This window comes from Lycium barbarum, chromosome 8 (genome assembly GCF_019175385.1).
Source record: "Lycium barbarum isolate Lr01 chromosome 8, ASM1917538v2, whole genome shotgun sequence".
Classification (NCBI taxonomy): Eukaryota; Viridiplantae; Streptophyta; class Magnoliopsida; order Solanales; family Solanaceae; genus Lycium; species Lycium barbarum.
Genome location: NC_083344.1, coordinates 124,233,956 through 124,261,234, shown reverse-complemented (window position 1 = coordinate 124,261,234; position 27,279 = coordinate 124,233,956). Strand labels below are relative to the sequence as shown.

At 40.3% G+C, this 27,279-nt stretch overlaps 1 pseudogene; it reads left to right on the top strand.

Annotated features, from left to right (window-relative positions):
- The first annotated feature begins 16,273 nt into the window (after window positions 1-16,273).
- Window positions 16,274-24,301, top strand: LOC132608290 (uncharacterized; annotated as a pseudogene).
- The last annotated feature ends 2,978 nt before the right edge of the window (window positions 24,302-27,279 follow it).

Sequence of the window (27,279 nt, the reverse complement as noted above, 5' to 3'; positions counted from 1 at the left end):
AGGTACAGGGTGTTACATACTCATACTTGCAAGGTCCTGGCATTTGATATAGTATCCGTGAATCCGCTGAACCCAAAGCGTTTCCTTTTTATGTGTCAATGCCCACAATAACTTACAAAAATCAGCCTTGTTCCATTGTTCAAAAGCAATGACATTAAGTCCACCTGCAGCTTGTGGTTGGCAGATAGTATCCCAGGCCACTAGTGCCTTTTTTGAAAACACATTACTTCCAGTCCATAGGAATACTCTGCATATAGTATTGACCATTTTTTATCACCTTTTTAGGCAACAAGAAGACCTGCCCCCAGTATGTATTCATTTCAAACAGTACACTCTTGATCAACTGTAGTCTTCCACTATAAGACAACAATTTGGAAGTCCAGCAACTCACTCTAGCTGTTATCTTCTCTACTAGTGGAAGACACTGTTGAATAGTAAGTTTCCTGGAGGAGAGAGGTACCCCTAAATATGTGAAAGGGATTGCACTTGTAGTGAAATGCATCTCTTGTATCAGCTGTTCTTTAAAGGACTTTGGTACCCCAGCCACATAAAATGCACTCTTGTCCATGTTGGCTTGTAACCCTGAGACCTTAGAGAAGTGCTCAAAAGCCTGCAATATTAGCTTAATGGACCACTGATAACATCCAAATCCACTCTTCAAAGAGAAAGTGTACACGGTCGTATGCAATATAATTTACCCAACTATGAGTCAGGGTCGATCCCACGGAGAACAATAAACTAGGCGATTAAGAAAGTAAGGAACTTTCACCAACTAAGCTAAAGTCAAACGATAGATAATATTTTGGTTTTTTAGAAAATTATAACTAATGCGGAAATGTAAACTAACCTAGAAAGCAAGTAAAATGATCAATGGCCACAAGCATGGATAATAGGAGATTACACTCAAGTAACGATCCAACGTATTTTACGATTTTACAATTAAGAGCGGGTTTATGTTAATAGATAATGGTTTCTACAATCTCATTGAAAGTCTTCCAACCAAATCAATGAATTTCACTCTAAGCTTTTCCAGGCCTTAGAGTGTGATATCAAGCACAACCAATTGAATCTCAAGTAACTTTCCTATTCCTAGCTCAAGTTATTAGATGGGTTTAATGACCCAAATTCTTGCTATTAACTCTTTTTCTAACCTCTACTTTCTTTTCCAAGCAAAGTATGGGTATTTAGGCACAAATAATGTTGTACACCATTAAAGGACATTAAAGCTTGAAGAGTTAATAGAGAAACAATAAACCCACTTCATTGGAAATAAAAATCATTCAATACATAAGTATAACAAGAGTTTTAATCCAACACTTGATAATGAATAATATCATAAACAAGATTCAAGTAATGGAATAAAATACAACACCCTTAAATATGCAATACAAAGCAAGGAATTGAAGAAATAGTTGAGAAATTTATCATTAACGAGCTCCAATCTTCTCCTCCAAAGGTGTGGTGTAAAACCCTAGCTCCAAAGCTTGTGTTGAATGGCCAAAGATGTCTATTACAAACCCTAAAAGAGTATTTATATCATTCCAAAAACGGGAACAAAATTTGGACAATAATACCCTCATGCACAACATGCTACTCGCATGTTGTGTCGCAGGTGCAACATGCTAGTCGCATGTTGTGCCAAAACCGTAGCATGTTGTGCCAATTTCTCTGTCAGCATATGCTGCACAACATGCTACTCGCATGTTCAACATGCTGCACCATCTGCTATTAGCATATGCTGCCAGAAAGTGTTGATTTGTTCTATTTTTGCTCTATTTTGCTCCGTTTTGCTCTCCGGGCATCTTATCCTACAAAACAACATAAATACACAAAAAGTAACAACAAAAGTGCTTAAAGAGTCACAAAAGCTTAAGGAATTAGCATCGAATATCCCGTAATTTCACGACTCATCAACCACTCGTCTGCTCTACAACATAGAATGAGATCATCAGCAAAACATATATGAGTAAGTTGTAATCTGTGACACTTAGGATGGTAATTGAAATTAGGATCATGTCTCAGCTGCTTGAGAGATCTGTTCAAGTACTCCATAACCAGGACAAATAGATAAGGGGACATAGGATCCCCTTGTCTGAGTCCTTTTTTTGCTTGGAATTCTTCTGTCAAGGAGCCATTGATCAATATTGAGTAACTAACTGTGGAGACACAAGTCATAATCCAATGGACCATTTTGTCAAGCAACCCATATTCAGTCAAAAGCATCTTCAAAAATCCCCACTCTACAGAATCATAGGCCTTTCTAAGGTCAATCTTCATACAACATCTGGGTGACACATGTTTCTTGCCATACCCTTTAATGAGTTCATGAGCCACAATCACAGTGTCTAAAATACTCCTCCCTTCTATAAAAGCAGATTGAGAAGGCCCTACCAAACTATCCATGTTGACACCCAATTTTGTCCCACCTTTCCTCCGAAGTATCTATTTACACCTCTAGTATTTTTGGCAACTTAAAAAAAAATTATTATTACTATAATTATTAGCTTTTTATCAATACCGACGTTTCATTATTCTATTATAGTTACTAGTTGTTATTATTATTATTATTATTATTATTATTATTATTATTATTATTATTATTATTATTATTATTATTATTATTATTATTATTATTATTATTATTATTTTGGTTACCGGTATTATTATAATTCGCATTGTTATCATTTCAGCATTTTTACCAGCTTATGCACACGCATCGCATTTATCTTCGCATAATTTAATAATAGAATTTACTTACTGTTGAATTTCAAATATATTATCGCACGGCTATTACGGCGTCATTTTATTTTCATCTAAATACTAATAAATACATACTTTATATTAGGGGATATTTTAGCACACTCAGTATATGATTAATTAAAATAGGTCTGTTACTTAAATTCAGAAGCAAATTTATTTCTCTCATTCAGCTCATATGTTTAATTCATCAACCCAAATCCGAACCCAATTAACATAAACATTTTCGGATCAAGCAGCCCACATTTTATTCATCAGCCCATATTTTATTCCCAGCCCACATTTTAATTGACCTAGACCACTATTCATCTACCCTATCCAGCCCATTAGACGACCCGACCCGGTGGCCCAATTCTAATTTAACAAAAATGAAACCCCTAGGGTTTCATCTCTACACAGAGCCGCACACCCCCACCCGCTCCTCTCTCTTTCCTCTCTCCCTCTTTCATCGTTATCTCATCCCCACCACCGCCGTTTGTCCCCCACGCACGCCTCTGTCTCTTCTCTCCCCTGTTCCCCACGCCTCTGCCGCCTCCACTTCCCTTTGTCCCCGCTCCTCTCAAACGAAAACCCTAACAATCCCCTATAAATAATCGTTTTCCAGTCATTTGAAGGGGTTTTTTTTTTTTTTGAGTCAAAATTCCCCTAGAAAGAAGAATAACAGGTTTTGAAGTGGCAAAAATCCCCCTGAAAATTGAAGTTCTGAAAAAGAAGGTTTTCCGGTGGCCAAAAACCCCCTAAGCAATATTAGTGCATCAGTTTTACTTCTGCATATCAGGTCAAGAATACCCAAATCAATTGTTGTTTTCGTTTCCTTTGGTACTGTTTTGAATCCGAACATCGCAAGCTTGGATTTGATAGTGTTCGAGTAGATTGGAAACCCTCCGCACCCACTTCGCTGCACCCGAAGAAGGTCGGTGAAGCTTTTCTTTTTTTAGTTATCTTGAATTTATAGTTGTTTCCCCGCTTAGCTGTGTTCTAGGATGGTATTGTGGTAGCTTTTAATTTCTAGTTCAATATCTGCTTATGTGTGTTGGTTGTCGTTCTTATTTAGTTATGTTCGTTAATGGTTGCAAGCATGTTTAGGCGCATTAGCGTTTTAGCATTGTTTCGGGTTCAGCCGTATTGTATTGTTTAGTTGGTAATCTTCATCTCCTTTTAATTTTATTGTTTTCTTATATGTGTTTTAATTCTTGCTCGTTTGTTTCGATTTCTCGCTTAATATAGCGGTTAGTATTCAACAGTATGATCTCATGTTAGCTGCTTAGATGATTTGCCTCCATGTTTCATGTTAATGTTTTAAGGTAGTTTGAAGTGTTAGTTTCATGTATATTTAGCTGCTAGTCTTTATCCCATTATGTCTATGATTCAAGTACAGTAGTGTAGTTCAGAGCAGCTTGAACTATTAATCCGTTATTTGTTTGAAGTATTAATCTGTCAGGAAGTAGATCTCTGTAGCATGTTCTGTGTCTATCGGATGCTAGTTATCGTGTGTGATAGGAATAATCCAATAAATATTATGCTGTTTGATTCGGTTTATATTGAGTGTTGCCCTGTTCATGTCTCATAAATGTGTGTTGGCCGAATTGTGTAAATATACTTAAATATACACAATATATATATTTAACTTACCAATCTGTTTGAGTCTGTATTTTATATGTTTAGCCATATTTATCGATTACATACTACTTTTTTCTCCTTTCGTTTTTTTATGCATGACCACCGCGTGCGAGTCCGAGGAACTCGTCTTCTTCCGCATTCAATGTTGGGCCAAAGCCCAACGAAACATTCTATCTAGTCAGCCTCATCAGCTGTGTAAGACGATTCTGGGCCGAGGCCCATAACAGCAGCAACAGTGCACAGCAATTGGCCTGAAATGGGCCGATCCATTTAATTCCTTTCCTCCTCTATTTTATGCTCCGTTGTGCATTTTTTCTTTGGTATTGAATGACTAACGCTTTGCCTTGTTTCGTTTTCTTAATATTAGATGAATCCAAGCGGATTAGTGGGGATAATGTTAGTAGTAATGGGTAGTTAAATTTAAAGGAGAAACCAATAGTTAATTCCCTAGGTTTCAGTTCTTATGTTAAAATTATTTAAAGTCTTCTTTTATGCAAATTATTATATTTTCTCTAAATCTTATTCTAAGCAACATTCTTATATTTTCCTTAAAACCTTAACAACCTTTCTTAGCCCTTTTTCTTAAAATTCAAAGCACCTTATTTAGCATTAATTAATTAACCTAAGTTTGGCCGGATAACCGTAGTTAACGGATTCTAAAGGATGCCTAACCCCTTCCCTTTAGGATAATATAGAACCCTTACCTAGAATCACACTGATTAAGCAGACTATTAACGGAGGTTTAGTTAGCTTTACCTTAGTTAATAATTAGGTGCCCTAATTCACCTTAAATCAATTAGGTGGCGACTCCTTAAAATAAATCAATATAGGAATCTCCAATATGTTGTACTCTAATTTAACCCGTTTAAAATGGGGTATAACAATCCACTACTAGTTTAAGTTTATTGGTTAAGATCTTACCAATAAGCTTATACATAGTAGTACAACAGGAAATAGGTCTAAATTCTTTAACATGATTGGGATTAGCTACTTTAGATACCAGTGTGACTGTAGTACAGTTCATACTCTTCAACAATTTGCCATTATCAAAAAACTGCAAGATAGCCAGTGTTACCTCATCTACAGAATCATAGGCCTTTCTAAGGTCAATCTTCATACAACATCTGGGTGACACATGTTTCTTTCCATACCCTTTAATGAGTTCATGAGCCACAATCACATTGTCTAAAATACTCCTCCCTTCTATAAAAGCAGATTGAGAAGGCCCTACCAAACTATCCACTACTAGTTTAAGTTTATTGGTTAAGATCTTACCAATAAGCTTATACATAGTAGTACAACAGGAAATAGGTCTAAATTCTTTAACATGATTGGGATTATCTACTTTAGGTACTAGTGTGACTGTAGTACAGTTCATACTCTTCAACAATTTGCCATTATCAAAAAACTGCAAGATAGCCAGTGTTACCTCATCTCCTATCAGTGGCCAATATACTTTGAAAAATTCTGTTGGGAAGCCATCGATCCCAGGAGCTTTATCATTTGGTAAACTCTTCAAAGTTTGGTATATTTCCTCTTTAGTGATAGGCTGAATAAGTTGTCTTTGTTGTTCTGGTGTTAAGCATGGCCCGCCCTTAGCAATTTAAGGGTCAAGACAGGGGATTTCAGCAGCTGAGGTCCCCAGCAGCTGACCAAAGAAGGTGATGAATTCATGTTTTATCAACTGGGGATCCGTAATTCTGACTCGTTGACTATTATAGATTGATGCCACTTTATTCCTTGCCTGTCTAGCCTTCAAGTGGGCATGGAAGAATTTGGATTAGAGTCCTCATATGCCATCCATGTAGCTCTTAATTTCTGTCTCAGTACCTGTTCATATATTGAGTCCCATTTATGCAACTGTACAATCAACTCTCTTTCAAGGGTGATCAATGTATCATCAAACAGGTTGGATTTGATCTGGGTTTGTACCATCTGTAGTCTACCTCTTAAATCATCAACTTTAGTTCCCAGGTTAGACATCTTGTGATTAATATATTTAGCTTGAGCCCCCAACATTTGCAACTTCCTCCAGACCTTGAACATAGTATGTCCTTGCACCGGGTGTCCCCAAACTTTGTGAACCAAGTATTTGAATTCATCTTCCTGCAGCATAACTGTAAGTAGTCTGAATGGCTTCTTAGCAGGTTGGAATGCAACATTTGTGTTGACCACTATTGGGGAGTGGTCTGAGCAACCGAGGTTCTAAAAAATAGCCTCCAAGTGAGTATACTTGAGGAACCACTGATAGTTCCCTAGTATCCAGTCTATTTTGCTATATATTCTTTCCTGAGCATCCCTTTTGTTACACCATGAGAATTCACACCCTCTTTTAGTGACCTGTCCCAGCCCCAAGTCTGCTATACATTCGACAAAATCTTATATTTCCTGCAGTTGAACAGGTGCACCATTAATTCTATCCTCCACTGAGGTAGAGGTGTTGAAGTCACCCAATAGAAGCCAAGGTTCCCTTATGGTTGGATGTAGCAATCTGAGTTCCTTCCTACCTTCATTAGTGTTATATCCATAGATAAATGTCATGTAAGTTGCAAAATCTCAACATCTATCCTTGATCAGTCGTGAAATTACGCGATATTCGACGCTAATTCCTTAAGCTTTTGTGACTCCTTAAGCACTTTTGTTGTTACTTTTTGTGTTTTTATGTTGTTTTGTAGGAAAAGATGCCCGGAGAGCATAAAAGAGCAAAATGGATCAAAATGGACCAAAATTGAACAAAATAGAGCAAAACAAGCCAAGTAGCTGAAATGAGTGATCGGAAGAAACCAAGTGAAAAGAAAGTCAAAAAGAGGTCAAACTGGACATTTTTGCAAAACTGTCAAAACTGGACAGTTTTGCAAAAACGGGACAGATTTGCAAAACTGTCAAAAGTGGACAGTTTTGCAAAAACGGGCAGAATTGCAAAAACAGAAATATGGGGGCAGATTTTGACATTTTTTGGACTTGGAAAAATTGGGGGGAGCTACAAAAGAGAGGCTAGGGCAAAACATTTTCTATCTTTGGTCATTTTGCAAGTTTTGGAGGCTAGGGTTTCACCTACACAATTGGAAGAGAAGATTTGAGCACTTTAATGAGATAATTCTTAAACCTTTCTTCAATTCCTTGTTTTGTATTGAATATTTTAGTGTGTAGTATTTCATTTCTAGACTTGAATCTCGTTTATGAAAGTATTCTTGATTAAAGTTTGGTTTGAAACTCTTGTTATGCTTATGTATTGAATGATTCTTATTGCTATTGAAGTGGGTCTTTGTTGATTTAATTAATCTCGTTCTTGAATGTTTCCAAAGGGATTAGCTAACCCTAGGACTCACCCATTTACTTAGATTGAGCTTGGAAAAGGAAATCTAGGTTGGGAAAGATTAATTAACAAGAATTTGGGTCATTAAACTCATCATCTAATAACTTGAGCTCGGAAGAGGATAGTTACTTGAGGTTAAATTGATTGTGCCTAATATCACACTCTAAGGCTTGGAAAAGCTTAGAGTGAAATTCATTGATTTGGTTGGAAGACTTTCAATGAGATTTTAGATATCATTATCTATTGACATAAACCCGTTCTTAGTTGTAAAATCGTGAAATACATTGGATCGTTACTTGAGTGTAATTTCCTTTGTATCCAAACTTGTGGCCATTGATCATTTTACTTGCTTTCTAGGTTAGTTTACATTTCCGCATTAGTCATAATTTTCTCAAACAAAAACCAAAATATCATTTATCGTTTGGCTTTAGCGTAGTTGGTGAAAGTTCCTTACTTTCTTAATCGCCTAGCATATTGTTCCCTGTGGGATCGACCCCGACTCATAGTTGGGTAAATATATTGCATACGACCGTGTACACTTTCTCTTTGAGGAGTGTATTTGGACGTTATCAATCCTCAATGTAACAATGCACTAGCTGGGAAGTTTCCTTTATCACACTGACCTGCACATTTTGGCGTTTCCACCACAGCCATATTCTTCCATTTGGCTTGACTGTATAATATTTATAACATGTCCATTTAGTACCAAGGATCTGGTGTATTTTATCTGCTCTCTTTTACTTTACTTTTGTTTCCAGACAACCCATGAGATCAATTCTTTGTTTAAGCAAAAAGGATCTCAAATCTTTTTGCTTAAAGGGCTGGTTCAGCCCCTTGATATTCCAGGAGCAGAATATCATGGGGGTTTGATTAAGGGCTGCTTAGGACCTTTCACCGGTTGCTCTCCCACTACAACCCCCAAATCGCTGAGTTGACTATGGCAAAGCATAACATGATTAGGTTTTGGTTCCTTGTCAGTAACTTCCTCTTCCCTCTCTGCTTGTTTATCATGAGTAATATCAGCCTTAGTTCCTGACGTAGTTTCTTGGTTTATGCCTTTTTTCTGGGGAGCTAAGCTATGTGGAGCACCCACTGTACATGCCTCCTTAGCTTGCCATTGTGTTGGGGGAGGGTGATACTTCTTTCTAGGCTCACCACCAGGCATAGGACCAGCAACCTGAGTCTCTGTAGGAGCCTCATCCTTAGGTCGTTTCTTTTCCTTCTTCTGTTTTTCCTGGGCTGCATTTACCGGACAATCTTTTGTCTCATGTCCTATACACATACAATCTTGACAATACATTGACCACCAATCATAATGTACCTCCTGGATTCTAAACTGTCCATTTGCTTCCTCTATTATCATTTGTTCAGGTAATGGTTGAGTAACATCAACTTCAATGAGAATTTGAGCGTAGGATAGCCTCTCTTCATCTGCAGTTAACCTATCGGTACATATGGGTTTACCTACATAACTTGCAATCCTTCCCAAGTTTTCTGTTTCCCAATACTTCACTGGTAAATTTGGGAAAATTGACCCAGAGAGGCATTTCTCTAATGGATTCCTTGCTCCTTTGAAACCCAGCTGTCCATTTCTTGGGGACCATAGGTCTGTAGTCAAACGTGTAAGGCCCATTTTCCAGCACATCCAGTTTATCCTGTTCATTCTCAAATTTTAAAATATAGTACCCTTCATCGTGCAGATATACCCTAGGGGTTGGTACAAAGTTCCAGATAGCATAGATATATTTCAACATTTGCTTAAATGGAGGGTTTGTTCCAACCACATACCCAATTAGGGCATAATCCCATTTCTTCTTTTGTTGCTCAATTCCATCTATATTCAATTTGACAACTTTCTTACCCTCCTTTAATACCGGTGGAAAATAGGATAGTTGTTTACCTCGGCGAGGAGCTCGATTATTCCTTAGATGTGCCTCTGCATATGCTGCTTGATTTGCCCCGGAGAATGTAAGTTTTCTAGCTGCCTGAGCAGCTACAGATTCCTCAATTGGCATAGAATCCGGCGTCGCCATAACTACCTGTGCACTGGGTTTTTGTATGACCTTCGTTGGAGCATGAGTAAGCCTTTCAGTTTCACCCGAGTTAGGCGGTGCATCTGGTTTGGTGCCTGGTATCCAGTTCATCAGCTGTAGTAGGGCTAGCTGCTGTGGTATTCCTGTTGCAGGTGTCACTACTCGAGTGTTGCCTTCCGGTGATACTACTGGTGTTACTGTAGTCGACTCCGTTACCTTTGCTTTTGCCGGCCGCCCACGTTTTCTCGCCATTTTCCGTTAGGCTTAAGTTAGCAGACTTTGCTTAACCTGCGCCTGTAGAGCAAAAGGCTTATATTTTTTCAGAAATATAAAGTTGTAGTGTGCATATATACAATGGAATACAATGAAATATATCATAAACTATTTCATAAATTATAAATACAAAATGCAGAAATACATTGAAATACAGCGAAATACAAAAGTCGTGAAAACAAAGTGTAGTAAAAATAGGCTCTATATTTGGAACATTCACTATATTTACACCAAAAAAATATAAATACATTGAAATACAGCGAAATAATATACTGAAAATTAAATATGTTGTTTGTTAATACACAGAAATATACTGAAACATTTTATCAAACACTTGGTGGGCATGAAGCTCCACAGCTTTCATCAATGGTGTTCTCATGGGAAATAAACGAGTCATCTCAGATTGCTACAAAAAGGACGTTATCCGGAGATAAAGACTTTCAATTGGACTAGTTAATAAAATTTCACTCCGTCGTCCTTCACCGTTATTAGAGCTCTTTTTTTCACTCCGTCGTCGACCATTGTTGCTGCTACTACTGTAGGATTCTTCTAATTTGTAAGAGAAAATGAGATCTAGGGTAGGTGATGGAACAGAGAGAGAAAGAGGGGTAAGAGAGAAAATAAATTTGGTAGGTGAGAGAAAATCAATTTAAAAGATTAGGAGATGGAACGGATAGAGAAAGAGGGGTGACGGAGAAAATAGATTTGATAGGTGAGAGAAAAATATTTGAAAAAAAAATTGTGGGTAAGTGGGAGAGAGGTACCTTATTTTTAGGGAAATACACTGCAGTTGCAAAAATAAGTTATAGATGGTAATTTGATAAATAATTAAGCTACCAAATATAATTAAAAAAAAGATAGCTATTACTAATAAATAAGTCTTAGAGGTAGTTATGGGCTGTAAAAATTCCTTGTATTACTCCACAAATTGGGCCTACGTTGGCCTTCTCCAATCCCAGCTAGTCGAGGCTTGAAAATATACAATTTGGGGAATTGATAGGGAATTGCCCTTCTTTTGGGGTGGTCTTTAAATTTTGACCCTCGTATTTGAAATGTTTAAATTTTGCCCTTCGGCTAAAACTCATGGGTTCCAGGTTCGAACCCCCACACAGTCAAAATTAAAAAAAAAATCTCAAGGCAGAGTTTAAATTTTGCTATGCCCCCACCGGCATACACTTGTGAAGGAATTACCAAAGTTATGCCGAACCCGGCATACTTATGCCTTATGGGCAGGCTTGGCATAAGTATGCTGGGTCCGGCATAACTTTGGTAATTCCTTCACAAGTTTATGCCGGGTCCGGCATAAAAGTTTGCCCATTAAAAGTATGCCCCCACCGGCATAACTTTAGTAATTCCTTAACAAGTTTAAAGACCACAGAAAAATCGCAAGGCAGAGTTTAAATTTTGCTATGCCCCCACCGGCATAAACTTGTTAAGGAATTACCAAAGTTATGCCGGACCCGGCATACTTATGTCAAGTCTGCCCATAAGGCATGAGTATGTCGGGTCCGGCATAAATTTAGTAATTCCTTAACAAGAGTATGCCGGGTCCGGCATACATGTGACCCAAACCTTGCCTTGCAATTTTTTTTTTTTTTAATTTATGCTTGAGCGGGGGTTCGAACTCAGAACCTCATGATTTCTGCGTGAACGCTCAGAGTTGCAATGCGAAGGGCAAAAATTAAAGATCAGCAATATGAGGGGCATAATTTAAAGACCACAAATATGAGGGGCAAAATTTAAAGACCACCCCAAAAGAAGGGCAATCCGCGCAAAAAAAAAAGGAATTGATATAGCCCAATCTAGCCATTTCAGCCCGGCCCAAAGGACAATAAAGTTAAATTTAGTCTCCCTTTGAATTTTGAAATATGGTCTATTTTGATTTTTGATATGTGACAAACTTTATCTTAAAGAGAATAATAATACTATGAGGTTAATTTTATGTATAATCACTTAACTTCATCAATTATAACTATAAAGATACACATATTTATATTTTGTTATGCTAAAGTAAGTGAATTTATTCTTTATAACAATAATGTCACAAAGTTTTTTCATATTAAAGTAACTAAACTATGCGTGAATTACTAAAAATACTAATAATCAGAAGGTCAAATTTCTAGTACCTGACTATAAATTATTAGTCACTTTAGCGGTTTGATAAATTTGACCACCCATATACTATACAAAAGGCAATTATAAAAACTATTGCGACATGTCATTCAGGTCTAGAAAATTCTCAAATCTACTATGCAGCTTGGGTATCGATTGCCATAAATTCATTCAAGAATGGCGATCGATACACAAGCTACGGAATGATATTAGAGATGGTACAATGCCGACATGTCTCTCAGTATTTTAATTTACCCCTAACCCATGGTTCTTTTAAACACAATGGTCTATTCTTAAATTTAATTATTTAGTGTACCATAATCTTAAATTTTGCATGTGATAATGTCGCCAATATGTGTCTCCTGCACCAAGATTTTCTTCTTATGAGATAACATTTCTCATTTCGGTTCTTTTTCTTCTTATTATTTTTAGAACTTTTTATATATAAAGACTTGTTTGCAAGTGAGACGTTATTATTACAACTTCTAGCATCGATTCGAGAACTTCTTTTATAATTCTTGATTCGAAACTTTACTCGGCCAATGTTACCCCTGTTTACTGAGGGAAGCAAAATCATATAATCATTATATATTTGTCTCCAAAATTTTGAACAATTTTTGAATGTACAAATTAATAAGATGACTAAACCATCAAATTTGGTAGGTTTGAAGAGAAAGATATGAGTTTGTAAATGCATGGTAAAATTAAGTCAAATATTTCAGTATACAATGGGATTTTATTAAATTAAATGATGTGATGACGACTTAAAAACTGTTTACATTATTATCATTCGACAAACTTAAATTACATAATTAAAGATCTTATGAATGCCCCTGGTTTCCTCTTTTGTTTTTTCCAGTATAAGTTTATGTTTGATTGGGACAAATTATTAATTGTACATATATAAGATCTTGATGGGGAACAAAGGACCCATTAGTTTAGGAACCATAACTTAGGAAAGTTAAATATCAACTCAGTGCATCATTATCCAGTAGAATAGATGGGAAATTTATTAGGAAATGCAGGCCCTGCATCCATCTTTAAAGCATCTTCTCCAGTTTCATGTGAGACATAACATCCAAAATCTTGAGCAAATCCAAAGTTCATCTTTATATTATTGCAGGTTTGGAAGGTGTTTAATTATAGTATGATATTTCTTGCTCTTTTCCACTCTTTTGTGAAGAGGGCCTGATGAAAAAATTGATGGCTTTCTACTTCCAAAATCATTACTGATGAGACCTAGCTCTGATCATATGTTTCAGCTTAGCTGTACTAGATGCTTTATTTATTTATTTTGGGGTAAATTGTCTGGTATCCAATACCTACTGACCCAGATTACTTTGAATTTGCATCAAGTTGGGCTCAGTAAAGGGGAGCATTCCCTGCCAATTTTCATTTTATTTTCAGGGCTTGAACTTTGAGACATCCGGTGAAGCCGTGAAGGGTGGAATGATCTCAACCATCCGACCACTTTTTTTTTGGTAACTAAATTTTTCAATTAATTAATCACCAGAATGAAGAGTTTTACAACACCATAACTAGGCTAAACACAACCAATTATCTTACAAAAAGTAAAAATAAACTCGAGAGCAACAGACAAAAACTAGAATCTAAGGATATTGACAACACGTCGAATTCTAGTAGAGGCTCAAACACTACAAACTACTGCTATTTCTCTAGCTATAGTATCCCAATCTCGAGTCTTCTTCTCAAAGATCCTCACGTTTCTTTCAATCCAGACTCCATACACAAATTCAGCATATATGCAATCTGAACAAGTGAGCAGCTTGAGTCTTTTCTTTTGAGCTAGTTAGAATGTGTTGCTGATGAGTCGTGAAATTACGGCTCATTCGATGCCAATTACTTAGTCTTTTGCAAATCCCCAAGTGCTTTTGATGTCGTTTCTCGTGTTTTTGTGTCAATTTGTAGAATAACATGTGCCGGAAGCAACTTGAAGCAAAACGAAGCAAAATGAAGCAAAAACCCAGCAGAACTGAACAATGGCACGACCTGCGATTCGCAGGTACCACACGCGAATCGCAGGTGGTGCAGCACTTGTTGACAGAGAGGATCAAAGAAGACACCACAGGTGACACCACCTGCGACACCACCTGCGACTCGCAGGTGTAACATGCGAATCGCGGACGGTGCAGCACTTGTTGACAGAGAGGATCAAAGAGGACACCACAGGAGACACCACCTGCGACACCACCTGCGAGTCGCAGGTGTAACATGCGAATCGCGGACTGTGTCGCGGATGGTGCCCAAAAATTATCTGAAGAGGCGACACCTGCGATGGTCTGGTGAAATCCGCGATTCGCGGGTCGAACATGCGACGCTAGGTGCGAATCGCACCCTATGCGCAGGGGCAATTTTGTCTGGAAATTGTTTCCGTTTTGGACATGCTATAAATAGATTTTCTAGGGTTTTGGTTTATTTTATCCTGCAGTTTTTGGCATAGACTCTTGGGAAGTCATTTACTGTTGGGTGTTGAAGCACTTAAGAGATTTCTTTTAGCTTTGTCATCTTCTTCATCCAACACTTTTGTAAGCTTTATGAATACATTTTACTTGATTGATTTACTTTTAATGAATATTAGTAGCTAATCTTTCAGCTAAGGTTGTGGTATCCAATGTGCTAGTTATGTGATTGGGTTTCGTATTCATACTATATTTATATGCTAATGGTGTTTTCTATTAACTCTTCAAGCATAAATGTCTTGTGATGGTGTACAACATTACTTGTGCCTTAACACCATTACTTTGCTTGGAAAAGAAAGTAGAGGTTAGGAAAAGAGTTAATAGCAACAATGTGGGTCATTAAATCCATCTAATAGCTTGAGCTAGGAATAGGAAAGCTAGTTGAGGCTACATGGGTGCTTTCTTATAAAACATCCTAGGGTTTGGAAAAGCTTAGGATGAAATTTGCTGATTTGGTTGGAAAACTTTTGGCAAGAATCGCGTAACCTTTGGCTTAATGCACCTAGGCAAATAAATAAGTTGAATTGATACCCAAACGCATTACTCTCTATTGGAACCACAACCTTAGTCCCGTTTACCAATTGTTTACATCCTATAATCATTCTCAGTCTTTAATGAACAACCAACAATCAAACTTTTATTATATTTCCTTTCCTCTTGAAATATAGACTAATAGTCAGGTGTTACACTTATCGAGTATATTTCTTCATTGTATTCCCTGTGGGATCGACCCCGACTCATAGTTGGGCAAAATATATTTGCATACGACCGTGCCCATTCTAATTAATAGGGTGGATTTGGACGTTATAAAAAATGGCGCCGTTGCCGGGGAATACGGTCTAGAAATTTACTAATTAGTGTAAAACTTTACTTTTAGTCTTTATTTCTTTTCTTATTTCCTTTTTGTTATTGTTTGTTGTGCAGGCAATATGGATGAGGATGGTATGCCTGTCCAAAATCCACCAGTAGCGGTTGGTGAAGAAGCTGCGGGGGCAGGCTATGCAGCTGCAATTCAGCCCCCGCCTTTGATTGGAAACTCGAGTTTCCTTATAACCAACACAATGCTGCACCTGCTCAACACTAAGGGCCTGTTCGGAGGTCTACCCAAAGAAGACCCGAATAGGCACCTTAGAAATTTTTTTGGGGTCTGTTCTACCAATGTGCATCCGGGCGTTTCAATGGAAGCAGTCAGGCTACGGCTCTTCCCGTACTCTCTAACGGGGGAAGCCACAGCTTGGCTAGATGATCTTCCTTCCGGATCCATCACTACTTGGGAGGAACTGACCGAAGCATTCCTCAAGAAGTTTTTCCCTCCATCGCGGATGTTACAACTCCGTGACGAAATCAACAACTTTCGTCAACTTCCTGATGAGGTTCTCTATGAAACTTGGACGCGTTTTAAAAAGAAAGTCAAAAGCTGTCCCAAACATGGTTTGCCCGATGGTGTGCTTCTACAGACATTTTATAGATCTTTAGATGCGGTCAACAAATCAGTGGCGAACAACATTGCAGAGGGGTCTCTTATGGATAACTCTTATGCCACCGTTTGTGAATTGTTGGATAAATTGACCGAGACTAATGAAGCATGGCACACCAGAGATTCGGAAGTGGGTGGAGGAAGTTCCTCCAAACATGTGCTCACTCGTGAGATGATCAAGAAGGAGGAAGAGAGAGATGAATCCATGGCAAAACTGGTCACCCAAATGGACCTTCTGACAAAACATGTCATGGGTGGTGGAAGCAAAAAGGTGAACGCTGTAGAAACCTGTGAAGGGGTTCCTCCGGATGAGCAATGCTTCCAAATGTATGATGAGGAGGCAAGTTATGTCAACAATCTGAGGGAGGGTTCCCGTCCGAACTACCAAGGTCCAAATCAAGGATCTTGGCGGCAAGGTCAAGGGAATCAAGGTTGGAACAAAGAACAAGGTCACTCTAATTGGAGAGATAATCGTGACAACAATCAAGGGGGTTACAACAACAATTACAACAATCATCGGAGCACAAATCCGTACGTCCCTCCAAAGGGAAATCAACCAATCGCTGGTAAACCGCCCAACAGTGACTCCGCTAATTCAAAAATTGAAGAGATGTTGTCAAGGGTATTGACAAAAGTGGAATCCACCGACACCTTCTGCAAGGAGACAAGAGATGAGGTCAAATCCATGGGTCAAATTGTTAGTTCACACTCTACCTCCATTAAACAATTGGAGTCTCAACTTGGCCAAATCTCTGCAATCCTAAACCAAAGGCAGAAAGGCTCACTCCCTAGTGACACAGTTGCAAACCCAAGGAACGATGTTGACCGTAAATGCAACGCAATTACTACCAGGAGTGGCAGAACAGTTGGGGAAAGTGTGTCGGTGAAAGAGAATGTGCTGGGTGATGAAGATAAAATGATTGAAGAACCCATCACTGACAAGGACCTCCCGGAAATTAATGATGCCTCGGAAAGCAAGAAAGCGGCGGAGGAGGTACCAAGGGCTTCACCGCCCGTTATGAGGCCTCCCCCTCCTTTTCCCCAACGATTGGCAAAGAAAGCGGAAGATGGAAAGTTCCTCAAGTTCATAGATCGATTAAAGGAGCTCTCAATAAATATTCCACTGGTTGAGGCACTTGAACAAATGCCCGGTTATGCGAAGTTCATGAAAGATCTTGTGACCAAAAGAAGAAACCCTGGCAGTGAAACATTGGGGGGCACTCATCATTGTAGCGCAATCGTCACCAAAGATTTGGTGCACAAAAAAGAAGATCCCGGAGCATTCACAATTCCATGCACCATCGGTAATTACAAGTTTGCTAAAGCTTTATGTGATCTTGGAGCAAGCATCAATTTGATGCCGCTTTCTATATTCAACAAGTTGGGATTGGGCACCCCCCGTCCTACCACGATGAGATTACTTATGGCGGATAGAACCGTAAAGAGGCCCATTGGTATTCTTTATGATGTGCTTGTAAGGGTGGATAAATTTATTTTTCCGGCCGATTTTGTGATCTTGGATTGTGAAGTTGACTTTGAAGTTCCCATTATCTTGGGAAGACCATTCTTAGCCACAGGGCATGCCCTAGTGGATGTGGAAAGAGGTGATCTGAAATTTAGAATGAATGATGAAGAGATCACTTTCCATATTTGCAGGTCAATGAAACAACCGGCGGATATGAGTGTTGTGTCGGTTATTGACACAATTGATTAAGCAATGGAGAAAACCATAGAACAAGAGCATATAGGTGATATGTTGGCGGCGGTGATAATGAATTATGAATGGGATGACGAAAAAGAATTTGAGGAGATGGTCAATGCACTGATTGGAATGGGGTCTTATCACCTCAATCCAAAGAAACTCGATCTTGACTTGAAAAACCGAGCAGCTCCTCCTGCAAAACCTTCAATTATTAAGCCTCCTACTTTGGAACTCAAACCTCTTCCTTCACATTTGAGGTATGAGTTTCTTGGACTCAACAACACATTGCCTGTGATTATTTCTGCCCGGTTGACGGATGAGCAAAGAGAGAGGTTGATGGTGATCTTGAGAAGATACAAAAAAGCTATTGGGTGGAGTATTGCGGATATTCAAGGGATTCCACCCGGTATTTGTACACATAAAATTCAGCTTGACGAAGACTGTGATCCAAGCGTTGAACATCAAAGGAGGTTAAATCCTCCCATGCAAGAGGTCGTAAAAGTTGAGATAATCAAGTGGTTAGATGCCGGGGTTGTGTACCCCATTTCGGATAGCTCATGGGTGAGTCCGGTTCAATGCGTACCAAAAAAAGGTGGGATCACCGTGGTTGCAAATGATAAAAATGAGTTGATTCCCACTCGCAAGGTTACCGGATGGCGTGTTTGCATGGATTATCGGAAGCTGAATAAGTGGACCAAAAATGATCACTTCCTAATGCCATTCATGGATCAAATGCTTGATAGGCTTGCGGGTAGAGATTATTATTGCTTCCTTGATGGGTATTCCGGGTACAACCAGATCACCATTGCCCCCGAGGACCAAGAGAAAACTACCTTCACTTGTCCTTATGGGACTTTTGCTTTCAAGAGAATGCCTTTTGGGTTATGCAATGCACCCGCAACATTTCAACGTTGCATGATGTCTATTTTCTCCGATATGGTTAAGGAGTCCATTGAAATCTTCATGGATGACTTTTCCGTAGTTGGGGATTCCTTTGATGAATGCTTGCAGAATCTTGCCCAAGTATTGAAACGATGTGAAGAGACAAATTTGGTTCTGAATTGGGAGAAGTGCCTCTTCATGGTTAGAGAAGGCATCGTCTTGGGGCACAAGATTTCGGAAAAGGGGCTTGAAGTCGATCAAGTTAAAATTGAGGTTATTGTTAAGCTTCCTCCTCCAATTTCCGTTAAAGGTGTTCGTAGCTTCCTTGGGCATGCTAGGTTTTATAGAAGATTTGTCAAGGATTTCTCAAAAATAGCCAACCCGTTATGCAAGTTGTTGGAGAAGGAGTCGAAATTTGTATTTGATGATGCTTGCTTGAAGGCATTTGAGGCTCTGAAAGAGAGACTCACATCGGCTCCTATCATCATTGCCCCGGACTGGTCTCAACCCTTTGAGCTTATGTGTGATGCAAGTGGCTTTGCCATGGGGGTTGTTCTTAGCCAGAAGCGTGATAAGATCTTTCACCCAATTTACTATGCAAGCAAGACTCTGAACAGTGCCCAAATGAATTACACTGTCACAGAACAAGAGTTGCTGGCTATTGTATTTGCTTTCGAGAAGTTCCGGGCTTATCTTTTGGGCACTCATGTGATTGTTCACACCGATCATGCAGCCCTACGTTACCTCATGACAAAGAAGGATGCAAAACCGAGGTTGATACGTTGGGTCCTTCTTTTGCAAGAGTTTGACTTTGAAGTCAAAGATAGAAAAGGGTGTGAAAATCAAGTGGCGGATCACTTGTCTCGTCTTGAAGAGGGTGGGCATCCATTGGATGGCCTAGAAATCAATGAGTCATTCTCGGATGAGCAGGTAATGGCGGGGTCGCATGACATGATCCCTTGGTATGCCGATTTTGCTAACTTCCATGCAAGTGACATTATGCCAATGGATTTGAACTTCCACCAAAAGAAGAAGTTTTTGAGTGATGCCCGGAAATTCTATTGGGACGAGCCATATCTATTCAGGGTTTGCGCCGACAACATCATAAGGAGGTGCATACCCGAAGTAGAAATGATGCCCATCATCGAAGCTTGTCACTCATCACCGGTTGGTGGACATCATAGTAGCTCAAGAACGGCTGCTAAGGTTTTTCAAAGTGGGTTTTATTGGCCGACAATCCATCAAGATGCTCATGACTTTGTGAAAGCTTGTAATCAATGTCAAAGACATGGGGGCATAGCAAGAAGGCATGAGCTACCAATGACACCAATTCTGGAAGTTGAATTGTTCGACGTATGGGGCATTGATTTTATGGGTCCATTTGTAAGCTCCTACAACAACAAGTACATTCTGGTGGCAGTAGACTACGTATCCAAATGGGTGGAAGCCGTCGCGCTCCCCAACAATGAAGGAAGAAGTGTCACTGCATTTTTGAAGAGGGTGATCTTCTCAAGGTTCGGAACTCCAAGAGCAATCCTTAGTGATGGAGGCTCTCATTTCTGCAATAGATTGTTCAAGACTCTTCTTAAGAAGTATGGGGTTAAGCATAAAGTTTCCACTCCGTATCATCCCCAAACAAGTGGCCAAGTTGAGGTCTCAAATAGAGAAATTAAGAGCATCCTTTCCAAAACAGTGAATGCTAACCGGACTGATTGGTCAAGGAAATTGGATGACGCTCTATGGGCATACCGAACAGCCTACAAGACACCAATTGGCATGTCTCCATATCAACTGGTATTTGGAAAAGCTTGTCATCTTCCGGTGGAACTCGAACATAAGGCATTGTGGGCCTTGAAAAAGTTGAATCTAGAATGGGGTGATGCCTCAAACTTGAGGTTGGAGCAGATTAACGAACTCGATGAATTTCGACTTAAGGCATATGCGAGTTCGTCACTCTACAAGGCCCGCATGGAACACTTCCATGACAAGAAGATCATGCAAAGAGAGTTCAGCATCGGAGATCGGGTATTGCTGTTCAACTCCAGGCTCCGGTTGTTTCCCGGAAAGTTGAAGTCCAAATGGTCCGGCCCGTTTGAAATCACACAAGTGTTCCCATCTGGAGCAATTGAACTTGTTTGCCCAAGTGGTAACAAAATCAAAGTGAATGGGCAAAGGGTGAAACATTACTGGGGATCTCAGAATGAAGCAAAGATTATCGAGGTCTTCATCCTCAACGAGCCATAAAAGGGTTAAACAGGTACCAACGTCGTGCTGGGACGTAAAATCAAGCGCTTCTTGGGAGGCAACCCAAGTTTTATTTTCATGTGTTTATTGTTCTTACTTTTATGATGTTTTGAAGTGTGTCCAAGTGTGTAGGAATAAAATGTGCATACAAAGAAGAATATTGCGAAAAATGCCAATTGGCATGACATGCGACATCATATGCGATTCGCGTGTCATGTCCGCGATTTTCATCCGCGAATCGCAGGTGGTGCCAAATGCAGCCCATGAAAGCTGAACTCTCTGTCAGCATCCGCGAAGGAACGACACAACATGCGACTCGCATGTTAAACATGCGACATAATACGCGAGTCGCATGTTGTGCAGGTAAGTGAAAAGTCGCGGGTCGACCCGACCCGACGCGGTTCAGTTTCTTTGAAATAAAAGAAGGTAACGGCTGTTCTTATCAGTTATAATCTTACTCTTGGTCTCTCCCTTCTCCTTAAGTCCTCCTATAATCCCCATTTCACTTCAAGCATCCTTAATCACAGATCAAAACCCCTTTTATTTAAAAAAAAAAACAAAAAAAAAAACAAAACAAAGGAGTTCAAGGTTTCCTACTTTCATCTACTCTCAAGGTATGTTGGACTTTTCTCTTCTCGACAGATGGTATCTACTAATTGCTCAATTACATGTCATTATCATGCCATACCACTTGTTGTAATTAGTTAATTGGGTAGATTTATCTTATGTGTTAAATGGGTTGTTTGGAAATTGATGAACAATGGGGAAGTCTTGAGTACCCATGCTTGTGTAGTCCTTCTAGGAAGTGATTGTTGATGCTAAATTAGATAGCGACTAGGGAATTCTGGGGTACCCATTTGTGGTAAGAACTAATAGTGACGCACTCTCACCACGTGTTTGACGAAATGCCTAAAAGACTATGTGAGTGTTTAAATGTTGTGGAAATATGATCAGTCGCCCAAAATCATTACCTGTAAAATAGGACCCGTGATACCTTTTGAGTCACAAAATGTCATTGTCGTTTGTGAGGAACAACCATCAAACATAGGTGCGAGTAATGGAATAGATTTTCCCAATGATTGACGGGGTGACAATGCGCTTAAGGGAGAAAGTTACGTAAATATGCTCTTGTGTGTGTGCAGCTGTGTTGCGTAATATAAAAAAAAAAAAAAAAAAAAAAAAAAAAAGGGGGAACTGTCTCACCTGCGAGCATAATCCGCGATTCGCATGTTTGACATGCGAATCGCACATTATGTCGCAGGTGTTGACAGTAAAGAACATGTTTACTGGCATCATCCGCGACACAATACGCGAGTCGCAGGTAAAACACGCGACTCGCATGTGAGGTTTCGCGGGTGGTGCCATCCTTCAATGTTTTGTTTTTGTAAACATGCCAGTAAATAATGGGTATATTTTTGTATGTTGTGCAGGATGGTTCGATCAAATCAACCTCAAAGTGGAGGAAGACGAGCAACACGAAAAACCTCCACCTCTAGGAGAAAAGAAAAGGCACCGGTTGATCCCGTCCCCCAGTCTGAAGAGGGGACACATGGGGCTTCCTTTCCTGAGCCCGAGGATGCCGTCACTAGAGGTCAGCGAAGAGAGGCAATGGAGCAACGATTCACCGTGCCTGGATCCAGGGAGCTGTATAAGACTTGGAATACAATTAAGTCTGAGGGGAATCCAGTCCGGGGCCTCATTGTCGAAAAGAGGGTCACTCTACAGGGGCTGCAAGATCAATGCCCGGGCATCATTCGCAAGCTTGAGGCCTTGCGATGGACCTACTTCATGCAGCCTGCTGAATACTGCCCGGCCCTGGTAATGGAATTCTATGCAGCTTATGCGGCCACATTAAATGCAAAGAGGACGCGCCGCACACCAAAGAAAAACTTGGAGCACCTCTGTTGGGTTCCGGTTCGGGGAAAGGAGATTGATTGTGCTGCCGATACCATAACATCGATCTTATATGAGCAACGCAGCGAAACAGACCCTGTTGAAGGTTGGCCTCCGGTTAGTTCTGAATATGAATTGAAGATGGAAAACCCGGAGGAGCAACGCGAGTGGGTAGCTTCAGTGATTGCCACAGGGACTCCACCATGGCTGGATCCATCTGTCCCGATTGAGAAGAACACTTTCAACCGCGAAGCCAAATTTTGGTTATCCTTAGTATCATCGCGGGTGAGTCCGTCCAAGCATAGCACTGACATACCTATTTCCAAGTGTATTCTCATTGCTTCACTCATGTCCGGGTACCTTGTCGATGTGGGGGTAATTATTCGAGACGAGATCAAGAATCGGTCCACTCAAAAGAACACATCACTCCCTTTTCCTTGTTTGATCACTACATTGTGCCGCCGGAAAGAGGTTCGTGATATTCCTCGAGTGGACAGGAATTTAACGGCTGATCAAATGATTGATTACACCGAATTAGAACCGGGGACTAGGAAGAGAAAGCGGGTGAGCACAGAGCCGAGAGCTTCGGGAACAACACTTGATGCTCATATTCTTGAGCCTGAAGACTTGGCCACCGATGATGAGGAGACAGCTCCCACTACTGCCCTTCAAGTACCGAGGTCTGACCCTCCAAGTTCTTCCACTTCAGTTCCCACTGACACAGTTCCGCCATCCACCACAGCAGCCCGTGGAGTGTCTACCGACGGTATGCGAGTACTCCGGGCAGCAGATGCTAAAGTTAATTGGTTGGTTGAGAGGCTTCCCAATTTTGTGAAAGAGGCCATTGAGGCAGCCATGGCACCCTACACTCAGGCAATCACACATATTAGGGCGGAGCAGGATAAAATTAAGGAGCATGTTCGCCGCATTGATCGTCGGTTGGAGCAGATTGAGGGGGGCAGTGTAGGCGGCCTTTCGGCCATTCGGGCGGACCTAGCTAAGGTTAAGGAGGACATTCGAGTATTACAGGTCCCCGACATTGAGCTCAGTGCACCCATTCTACCTTCCGGTGCCTCCTTATTCCCCACTGGGCCCACAGCACCTGCCATGCCTTCGGGAAAAAGAGTGGTGGAGCCAACTGGGGAGGAAGAAGAGGAGGAAGAAAGTGATGAGGAGTTTGATGAGGAGCTGGAGGTTGACCCAGTTGTTGAGGAGGCACGTACTTCCGCCCGGGCTGCTGGTATCGCTGAGGATGAGATTGACACATATGTGGCGATGCAGCAGTCCCTAGAGGCAAGCAGGAAATCCAAGGTGGCATCTCGACCCCCGAGGGCGGGTGAGGCCAGTTCATCCACCGCTCCTCCAGCTGATACACCATTTCCCCCGTCTGTGGGGCCTGAGATACTAACACCCGGGCAGGAGGGTGATGATGCACCGCTCCCATTGATCGTACATCCGTTGGAGGTCCTCCCTGCTGATCAGACACCATCGGACGCCAGGCGTCCATCGTGAGTTACTCATCCCTTGTACTACATTTGATGCATTGGGGACACTGCATCTTCCTTTTGTTGGGGGTAGGACAGCTCATGCGGCATATGTTTGTTTTTATTGTTTTAGGATAGCTCATGTTTAAGTTTGTACACTTGTACTTTGTCATTGCCAAGTATAATAGTGATGGTTGATCAGTTTATAAATTTTTCTTGTTTCGCCTTTCCGTCGTATTTTGATAACACCCCTCCCAAAATTCTTGCATATGTACTCAGAAGGGGGGAATAACACTAACATGACTCATTTGGTGACACACAAATGTTTTGCAAATCTAGAATGATGGGTTGAGGAGTAGTTAGAAGTTAGCAAAGTAATCCATGTGCCATGTGTGTGAAAGGTCATTGTTGTAAGTCTTGTGCATAATTGTGATCTAGAACTTGCCCGGAAAGTATCTCAAGGCGAAATACTGAACTACACTTGTTTGAAAAAGGATATTAGGCTCTCCTTGGACCGCCACTAAACCTAAAAACTCCTACCCATTGCATTGATATCCTAGTTAACCCATTTTTGAGTCGTAACTTTGTTTTTACTTTCTTTCATTACAACCATGTGACAGGCCCCATTCCTTTTACCCTTGTTTATCCACCTTTTAGAACCCTATCTCCCTAAGCAAATCGAACACGCTACAATAGGCTAAAACGCATAAGTTTGGGGGTGGTAGCTAAAAAAATAAAAAATAAAAAAATATTTGTATATGTAAATATTTGTGTAAAGAAAGGTGTGTATATGTATGCATAAATCGTAGGTTTAGCAGTGAACGCAAGGGTGTGAATAATGGTTGTGACGTAAGGAATAAGTGGGGAAACTAGAGGAGAAAGAACGATATTGGCAATAGGAGGCGCGAATTGGCGGATAATGCTTAAATGCTGAAGAAGGAACGGATTAAGTGAAGGAAGCGTATTCGAAAATGCTTAGGGAGACGTCAAGTCACTCTTACCCAAATTTCACCCTACCTTAACCCCGAACCTTAACTATGACCCGCAAGTCCTAATTGATTTTGAACAAAGTGTGTTCATATTAGTGGAGAAATACTTGAAGGGCAAGCTTATGGCACCACATTTTTTGTACTTGTACATTTTACTTTCTGAGTGTGAGTGGTTCTCTCCTTACTCGTCTTTTGTCCCAGTCGCTATTCATGACTATGTGTGTGTGGGACTTTCTTTGGTCTTATTGTGAGGGCATGTGGATTACTAAGCTCAACGAAAGAATTACTTCTTGACGCCTCATTTGAAGCTGGTTCTTTTAAAAGGCAGAATAACATTGTGTCATCAAGTGCATCAGTTGGTTAATGCTCGCCTATTGAGGAAAGGCACCATGTCTCGCAACGAGAGGGAGGGGAACTCGTATTTTGAACAATTATGTTTTGACTGATCATGAACATCATTGTAGTACTTAGCAATTGGCATATATGGTAGTTCTGTTTTAAATGCTTGAGGACAAGCAAAAGTTTAAGTTTGGGGGTGTTGATGAGTCGTGAAATTACGGCTCATTCGATGCCAATTACTTAGTCTTTTGCAAATCCCCAAGTGCTTTTGATGTCGTTTCTCGTGTTTTTGTGTCAATTTGTAGAATAACATGTGCCGGAAGCAACTTGAAGCAAAACGAAGCAAAATGAAGCAAAAACCCAGCAGAACTGAACAATGGCACGACCTGCGATTCGCAGGTACCACACGCGAATCGCAGGTGGTGCAGCACTTGTTGACAGAGAGGATCAAAGAAGACACCACAGGTGACACCACCTGCGACACCACCTGCGACTCGCAGGTGTAACATGCGAATCGCGGACGGTGCAGCACTTGTTGACAGAGAGGATCAAAGAGGACACCACAGGAGACACCACCTGCGACACCACCTGCGAGTTGCAGGTGTAACATGCGAATCGCGGACTGTGTCGCGGATGGTGCCCAAAAATTATCTGAAGAGGCGACACCTGCGATGGTCTGGTGAAATCCGCGATTCGCGGGTCGAACATGCGACGCTAGGTGCGAATCGCACCCTATGCGCAGGGGCAATTTTGTCTGGAAATTGTTTCCGTTTTGGACATGCTATAAATAGATTTTCTAGGGTTTTGGTTTATTTTATCCTGCAGTTTTTGGCATAGACTCTTGGGAAGTCATTTACTGTTGGGTGTTGAAGCACTTAAGAGATTTCTTTTAGCTTTGTCATCTTCTTCATCCAACACTTTTGTAAGCTTTATGAATACATTTTACTTGATTGATTTACTTTTAATGAATATTAGTAGCTAATCTTTCAGCTAAGGTTGTGGTATCCAATGTGCTAGTTATGTGATTGGGTTTCGTATTCATACTATATTTATATGCTAATGGTGTTTTCTATTAACTCTTCAAGCATAAATGTCTTGTGATGGTGTACAACATTACTTGTGCCTTAACACCATTACTTTGCTTGGAAAAGAAAGTAGAGGTTAGGAAAAGAGTTAATAGCAACAATGTGGGTCATTAAATCCATCTAATAGCTTGAGCTAGGAATAGGAAAGCTAGTTGAGGCTACATGGGTGCTTTCTTATAAAACATCCTAGGGCTTGGAAAAGCTTAGGATGAAATTTGCTGATTTGGTTGGAAAACTTTTGGCAAGAATCGCGTAACCTTTGGCTTAATGCACCTAGGCAAATAAATAAGTTGAATTGATACCCAAACGCATTACTCTCTATTGGAACCACAACCTTAGTCCCGTTTACCAATTGTTTACATCCTATAATCATTCTCAGTCTTTAATGAACAACCAACAATCAAACTTTTATTATATTTCCTTTCCTCTTGAAATATAGACTAATAGTCAGGTGTTACACTTATCGAGTATATTTCTTCATTGTATTCCCTGTGGGATCGACCCCGACTCATAGTTGGGCAAAATATATTTGCATACGACCGTGCCCATTCTAATTAATAGGGTGGATTTGGACGTTATCAGTTGCAGATATG